Source organism: Lichenostomus cassidix, chromosome 1 (assembly GCF_008360975.1).
Source record: "Lichenostomus cassidix isolate B80296 chromosome 1, HeHo_3.0, whole genome shotgun sequence".
In the NCBI taxonomy this organism is placed as follows: domain Eukaryota; kingdom Metazoa; phylum Chordata; class Aves; order Passeriformes; family Meliphagidae; genus Lichenostomus; species Lichenostomus cassidix.
Window position 1 is genome coordinate 98,255,068 of NC_139479.1, and position 7,945 is coordinate 98,263,012.

At 48.1% G+C, this 7,945-nt stretch overlaps 1 long non-coding RNA gene across 1 annotated transcript; it reads right to left on the reverse strand.

The window, feature by feature from the left end:
• Window positions 1-3,379: 3,379 nt before the first annotated feature.
• LOC146445388 (uncharacterized) lies at window positions 3,380-7,388 on the reverse strand. Its single transcript, XR_014854809.1, has 3 exons — window positions 5,964-7,388; window positions 5,710-5,845; window positions 3,380-4,165 (listed from the first exon to the last, which is right to left on the reverse strand). It is a non-coding gene; the product is annotated as an uncharacterized LOC146445388 (long non-coding RNA).
• Window positions 7,389-7,945: the final 557 nt, after the last annotated feature.

Consider the following 7,945-nt stretch of genomic DNA (forward strand, 5'->3'; position numbering starts at 1 on the left):
CATCCCCGAAGGCTGCTGCTGCTGCCTCTAGGCGGTGCTAGGCAGGGTAGCGATGCCCGGGAGATCCCGCCGGGCTCGGGGCGCTGCCAGCCTCTCCCGAGGTTCTCCTCAGCGCTCCGTGCGCGCCGGGACACGGGAGGGCGCGGCAGCCGCGGTGCCGCCACTCACCAGCAGGTGGCGCCGCAGCACCGCGCCGGCGGCGAGCGTTCGGTCCTGTCCCGTGTCTCTTGTTCCTCCTGTCCCGTCCCGTCCCGTCCCGTCCCGTCCCGTCCTGTCCTGCCCTGCCCCGTCCGTCCTGTCCCGTTCTGTCCTGCCCTGCCCTGCCCTGCCCTGCCCCGTCCCGTCCCGTCCCGTCCCTGTCCCGTCCGTCCTGTCCCGTCTTGTCCTGCCCTGCCCTGCCCTGTCCTGTCCTGTCCTGTCCCGTCCCGTCCCGTCCCGTCCCGTCCCGTCCCGTCCCGTGCTGCCCTGCCCCGTCCTGTCCTGTCCTGTCCTGTCCTGTCCTGCCCTGTCCTGTCCCGTCCTGTCCCGTCCGTCCTGTCCTGTCCTGCCCTGCCCCGTCCTGTCCCGTCCTGTCCCGTCCGTCCTGTCCTGTCCTGCCCTGCCCCGTCCTGTCCTGTCCTGTCCTGTCCTGTCCTGTCCTGTCCTGCCCTGCCCCGTCCTGTCCTGTCCTGTCCTGTCCTGTCCTGTCCTGTCCTGTCCTGTCCTGCCCTGCCCTGTCCTGTACTGCCCTGTCCCGTCCTACCCTGTCCCGTCCCTTCCCGTCCGTCCCGTCGGAAGCAGCGCGGGAGTGCGGCAGTGTCCTTGCCTTCCCGGGGCGGAGGACACAAGGAGGGTGCCTGCCCTTCCCTTCCCTGCCGTCTCCAGGGCAGCCATCAGAGTGGGACATGGGAGAGGAAATACCCCCGTGCCAGCCCCATCTTTCTGGTTTTCTGCAGGTAAATTGGATGTAGGTTGGTTAACATTGCTGTTTGACTCTATCTGCTCCTCACCACGATAAGAATGGAACACACCGTTTACTCAAGAATTGTCATTCAGTTCAAAATTGACCCCTTCTTTAAAGAGAAAAACAAAAACAAAAAACACTCAACTGCAGTAACTTCAGCTGCCCCATCCCTGAAAGTTGTCAAGGCCAGGCTGGATGGGGCTTTGAGCAACCTCACCTAGTGGAAGGTGTCCCCACCCACCTACCCATGGCAAAGGCGTTGGAACTAGATGACAACTTAGGGATTTCTTCAAATCCAGAGCGTTCTATGATTCGGTGATTTTTTTTTTTTTTTTTTTGGCAACTGCTGCCCCGGTATGTAAGCTGGAATCATTTGGCTTGGACTTGGGTTCTGTCAGCTCTGGAATAATTTGGCCCAGATTCTTGAAGGTGGCTATGGGAGTGTTAAAATGTTCAAAACTTGCTGTGAGGGTGTAGTAAAGATTTCTTAAGAGAGTCTTGAATGTTTGTTGTGGTTTAACCCCAGTTTGCAGCTCACTTCTACCAGTAGGATGGAGAGAGAGCCGGAAGAGTAAGAGTGAGAAAACTTGTGGGCTGAGATAAAGAGAGTTTAACAGGGAAAGCAAAAGCTACACACCATCAAAGAGAAACAAGGAATTTATTCACTACATCCTATGGGCAGGCAGGGGTTCAGTCAACTCAAGGAAAGCCAGGCTCCATCATGTGTAATGGTGAATTGGGAAGGCAAAACACCATCACTCTGAATGTTCCCCTCTTCCTTCTTCCTCCCCAGCTTTATATGCTGAACATGATGCCATATGGCGTGGGACATCACTGTGGTCACTTCGGGCCAGCTGTCCCAGCTGTGTCCCCTCACAACTCCTTGTGCACCCCCAGCCCACCCAGTGGTGGGGTGAGAGGCAGAAAAGGCAGAAGAGGCTTTGACATTGTGTAAGCACTGCTCAGCAGTAATGAAAACGTCCCTGCATTACCAACACTGTATCCATCATAAATCCACAACACCATCTCATAAATCCTCATACTAGATACTATGAAAAGAATGAACTCTGCCCCAGCCAAAACCAGATTGTTAAATGCAAATCTGTGACACAATGAAACCTGTAAAGCAGACACAAGTAGAATCTGAGGTCATGTAACAACATGTAATGTCATACTGTGAAATTATCTGGGTCTGTATATGGTCTTTAATACATGCATTATACAGCTGTAAAAGTAGCACACTGGAAAGCCAAGCAGCAAGGTGGTTTTATGCACAAGTGGTTTTCATCTGCTCCTGAGGAGATGGTGAATGCTGCAGGGTGAAGAAAAAAGAAAATGACAAAAGCAAAGAATTTGTTCTCAGTATTTGTTTGCAGTTACTGAAGTGCCTTGTGAAGTCAGTGGCAAGCTCTGGGGACTTCAGTGGAGTGCGTGACTTTTCCCAGCACTCTATGGTTTGTATTCATGCCTTTTTAATCCAGGTGGTGCTGGGCCCTGCTGAGGGAAGGCCAGGAAAGGCTGCCAGCCCCAAGCCACTAGGGTGTAGGGAGCAGACAGGTGTCCTCAGCCAGGTTTCCACCTCTCTGACAACAGAGAGGACAGCTCTGAACTTAGAGGATGTCCTGCACCTGGCACACCTGACAGCCATCCCACCAAGCCTTAATCCTCCTGAATTACCTTTTGCCTCACTCTGAATCACACATCCTTTTTAAACAGTATTGCAGCGGCTTCTCTTACAAGGCACCTTTTTTTTTTTTTTTTGGTTCTGTAAATTAATTAAGCTTGGCTTGTTTATTTAAGAAGCACCCCATAGTCTCCAAGGTGTGCTCCAGTCATTGGAATGCAGGCAGAGGTGTGGCAGTGCCTGGGAGCAGGCTGTGAGAGAGCCCAGGCTGCCTGGCCATTCCAGTGCCAGACTCATTAGGCAACAGTTGCTGATAATAGGCTTTGCCACCTGGGATTTCCTGGGATGGGATGGGATGGGCTGGTTCACCCATCAATACAGACCTGTGGAGTTTGCTCTTTTCAGGAATGTTTTCCTCATTGCAGCTGTGTTGAAAGCCTTGAGAGTGCTCCAGCTTCATTTCAGTGTCTATGTTTGCTTTACAAAGCTGTGCACAGAAATTATACCTGTTAACCAGCACGGGGTATTAGTTACTTTGCATGGTCTTTGCTGGATTTAAAGCCATCACATATTAGAAGTGGCAAACATCAGAAAGATCTGTGTACACTTTGACTCCAGAAGAAGCAGGAGAAATTACAAAGGAGAAATTTGTTTTGTTTATTGTATATGTTGGTAAGCAATTCTTCCTGACTCTGCAATTAATTTTTGAGCAATAAACCAATGGAAAGCTCCTAAAAAGCTCTGCAGGGGGATAATGATTGCTTAACCCTGTCTAAGGAGATTTTAAAGGAAATAATATGAAATCATATTCCTCAAGGACAAGACAAAGCTCAGGGAATTCCACAGTAAGGATATTTGATCTCAGGGAACATCCAATCATGTTTTTAAAATTCCCCTTCCATCTGTTTTCTAGCCATCTCTTTCCTTTCAAAGTCTCCTGTACCAGGTTGCCCTGATAAGACTTTTAATCAGTGGGAAAATAATGTATCTGTTTGCCCCTTGGTTCGTTTCCAAACGGGATGACTTCCAGATCGACTCTGGCATCCTACACAGCCTGAAACACCCTCATGTGGTGTAAACGAAGAATTGGATAGCTCACTATTGGCAAACATACGGCTTGCAGATGACAGGGCTTGGCTTACAGAAACAAGCAAAGGGAGAGCGAGAAGCAGGTAATATACTGATAGAACTGACACTGGGGCTATGATGGGTGGGCAGAAAAAGGAGGGGAAGTCAGTATTGCAAAGGGTGTATTTATTATACTATAGAAATATAAGTATTTGCAATGGGCTGAGGAAGTGCAAAAAGTGCTGTGATAGTAATGGTGGTTTTCTGACTTGATGTAAAGTGGAAAATGAACATCACTACTTGTGGTGCACTTGAAAGAAGTGGTGTTTTAAATGCAGTGATTTCTGCAGAGCTTTGTGATTGAGTGTGTCTGATGGTTTGAAATGTTAAATAATTCCATTGCAGTCAGGGTAAAAATGGTAATGAACAGCTTGGAAGAGTCTGAGTATACTTACATGAAATGCTGAGCAATTAGCTTCTCTCTGTGAGAGTGAATCCTGCAGTTTTCTTCTCATCAGTAGCAAAGTGACCTTTAAAATACATGGAAGACACAGAAGCTGTTCCAATAACTTATTTGATCTATTGCCTGCTGATAAATTGCATGTAAGGATTTGGAATTTACATGGCACAGTCACTTTAGGCTGAAAAGGAAGATTTTGAAAACATTAACAGAAAGGTTTCTGACAGTGGCAATGTACCCTGTTTAAGAATGGGACATGTAATCAGGGTATTCCATGTGCTAAGGAAAAAGAGGCTAAGCTCCCTGTAGCACCTGATATTATCAGCTTCTTTTCAGTTGCTTTAAAGCTCTTTTAAAAGTTGATTGTTCTGGATTTATTTTCTGTATGGCAGTCCACGTGTTAAAATTGAAATAAACCACATTTGTGTGTTTGGTATTGTCTAACAGAGAAAAACATATGCCTCTTGGTGTTTAAATAGCATCAGCCTGATCTGCACAGCTAATCTTTTTACTATGCATTTGAACGAGGAGGGTTAGGAGGGTGAGAATGGGATTTGAGCTGCTAGATTGTCTGGGCTGCCTGTGACATTGGCTTGTGCTCTGCGCCCAGGCAAAAGGGAATAGCTGAGCTCTCAGTAAATCCACATAAGGCATAAATACGGCTATATAATCTGTGGGGGGAAATTGATACTAAAGTTTTAGTCAGGCTATCTTCACTGCTATCCTAATCACTGCTGAATGTGATTCATTTGTGAATGCTCCAGCAACATGGAAAAATACAATGACCTACTGACCTTGATACAGAATTTAAAAATGTCAATAACATTATGTATTTCCCTGCCTGCTTGGGCATTCATTTTTGCAGCCACTTAACCACTTTCTTGAAGTGGAGCATTTGAATGGTCTCAAGAGACAAGACCCCACATAATTTGTGGGTTTAGTCCATAGACAATCAAATTGTATTATTAATGCCATTTGTTCCCTCTGGTGATCACAATTTATGATCATCTTGCAGGGTCGGTACTGATTACAGAAGAAAATTACAGAGTTTTGTGGAAACTGAAAGAAGTTGAGGCTTTGGTGGAGGTAATTTGATGCACTTTTTTCTTAGAAAAGCACACAAAGGATTTTCTTGGACCTTAAGAATTTTTTCTAGGGGTTACTGCTGGCAAGTGTCTGTGCATCACATCTGATGCTCACAGCTGAAGTCTCACCCCACAGTGCCAAATGTCCTCCTCTCATCATGCCAAATGTCCTCCTCTCATCATACTGGCTGCGAGCTGGTGGTGTCCCACACAATCTGAATTGTGTCCCACACAGTCCTTTGCAGGCTGGAGATCTAGACACCTTCCTAACCACAAGAGCTAGGGTGTGGTCACCCTGCACATCGTAGCCTGGGGGTGCTGAAAGTACCTCTGAACAAGGGAGAAAGTCGCTGAGCTGTGGTAGCATAGAAGTACTCCAATGCTGTCACATTCTCCAGTACTATTAAACAGCGATGGCAAATGGTCAGAGGTTTTTGGGAGGCTGTGAAGGGAGAGGGTTTGAGACACTTCCTACTTTAGCTGTAGACCCCCTTTTCTAGCTGATCTGATGGCAGAGGACTGCTCAAACCTGCTCTCATGGTGTACATTATTAGATTCCTTCTCCCATATCACAGCACACCTTACTGCTCCTCTTCAGACTCTGTTGCCTGTCATGCACATTCCATCTTTATGTCCTTTAAAAGACAGGAAATGCAGGATGGGACCTGGCAAGAACACAACAGTACTGTGTCAGTAGTCAGCCTTAATAGTTTTGGTTCTAGACTTCGTTTTTTGCAGTTTCCCTGCCAAAAGGCACAAAGCTGTCCCTGGGAACATACCAACCTCTGTGAAGTGCACTGCAAGGCTTTCTCATCCTGGAAGGCTACACTTGACACAGCCATGGTTGCCAATTGTATTCAAGGTGTTCACAAGTGCTCTTTTCCTGGCCAGCCACAAGCTGCAAAGGTGGGAGCAGGAGAGAGTGAAGTAACGTACAGTAGAGCAGGCATTGAAAGGAGATAAACTTGCAGGGGTATGGACTGTTTGGCTCCCACACAACAACCACTCTGTTAGTTGAAGATACAAATAAATTTACAAGACAAGATGTTTATGATCTCATACACATGGCCTTGAAGATTGTACCCAGCTGTCACCTACATCGGGGCAAGTGTACCAGACAGTCTTAAAGGGAAGGGGGAGCAGGGCTGCAGAACAACAGAATGAGTGCCAAACTTAACCTCCATTTTCTTCCCTGAGTGTGAGGGCCAGGAGTGCCTTGGGAAAATTTAGAAGACAAATTACACTGGGTTTAACAATCTTCAATATCAAAGTTCTAAAAGCAAAATGTCTTTGTTCACTTCTTTGAGAAGGGAAACGCTGACACATGGAAGAAGATGGATTCTGGTCATATTAGGTGAAAATACATAGTTAATGTGTATTTACAGATACCTTACGTTCATGTATACTTAAAAATATAGTTCAGTCAGCAGTTTTACTGTACATCAATTAAAGCATTCTGTGAATAATGTACAAACTGTAATACACAAAATGAAAAAATACCTGCTTAATAAAAAAATACTGCCATTCAGATGAAACAGAGGAATCCTGAAATATGTATATTTGGCATCTCATATTCAGCCCTTAGTAATTCAACAGTGAAAAATTATCTTTCAGAATTATATTTGCGGGGTTGGGTTTTTTTCACTGACATATGATGGAGTAGGTCTCAGTTTAGTATACCTGGTCACCTCTGTGTTCTGTAGGAGGGTATGGAAATAATACATTTGTACATATTCATACGGAGCAGTTAAGAGAACTTGCTTACAAAGCATTATCCTTCAAAGAAACATCATAGTGCAAGGGAGGAAAAATGTATCTTAGAAGCTCAATTTTGTGTGTCACAGCAAATCCAGAAATTATTTTGGAGAAAAATCTTTCCCTCACAGCCAAATGCAATGAAAGGTCGAGTGTGAGACTGTGTGGGAACGGGAATTGTGGCAGAGGCGGTGGGGTGGCGGATTGAGGCTGCCCTATCTCGTTCCTTAAATCCTCTGCTGCCGGGCTGGCTCTTGCCAGGCGCCGTGCACAAATCTCTCCAGATAATACACTTAACTCGCCAGGCAGCACCCTAAAACCAAGGTGCTGGCCCCCATGTCAGGGGTAGCTTCTTTGGTGCTACGGTAGAGGGAACGAAGGAACTTCAGGGGACTGGTGTATCTCTTATGGGGAAAGTCTGAGGGAGCTGGACCTGTTTGGTCCGGAGAAGCGTGGGGGGGAACCTCAGCTATCAGCATCTGCAGGGAGGGTGTCAATAGGATGGGGCCAGGCTCTGCTCGGTGGTGCCAAGCAACAAGACAAGAGGCAACGGGCAGAAAGAGATTCCCAGGAAGTTCCACTTGAACATGAGGAAGAACTTTCCTGCGCAGTTCTGGAGCGCTGGAGCAGGTTGCCCAGAGAGGGTGTGAAGTCTCCCTCACCAGGGATACACCAGACCTGTCCGGACGCAGCCCTGTGCCATGTGCCCGGGGCTGACCCTGCCGGAGCAGGCGGGTGGGCGCCGAGCCCCGCCGTGCCCGTGCCGCCCCATCCCGCCGCAATTCCAGCACACCCACCGCGCTCCCGGCGCACCCACCGCACACCCACCGCACACCCACCGCACACCCACCGCACACCCACCGCACACCCACCGCGCACCCACCGCACACCCACCGCGCACCCACCGCACACCCACCGCGCTCCCACCGCACACCCACCGCGCTCCCACCGCACACCCACCGCGCTCCCACCGCACACCCACCGCGCTCCCACCGCGCTCCCACCGCGCT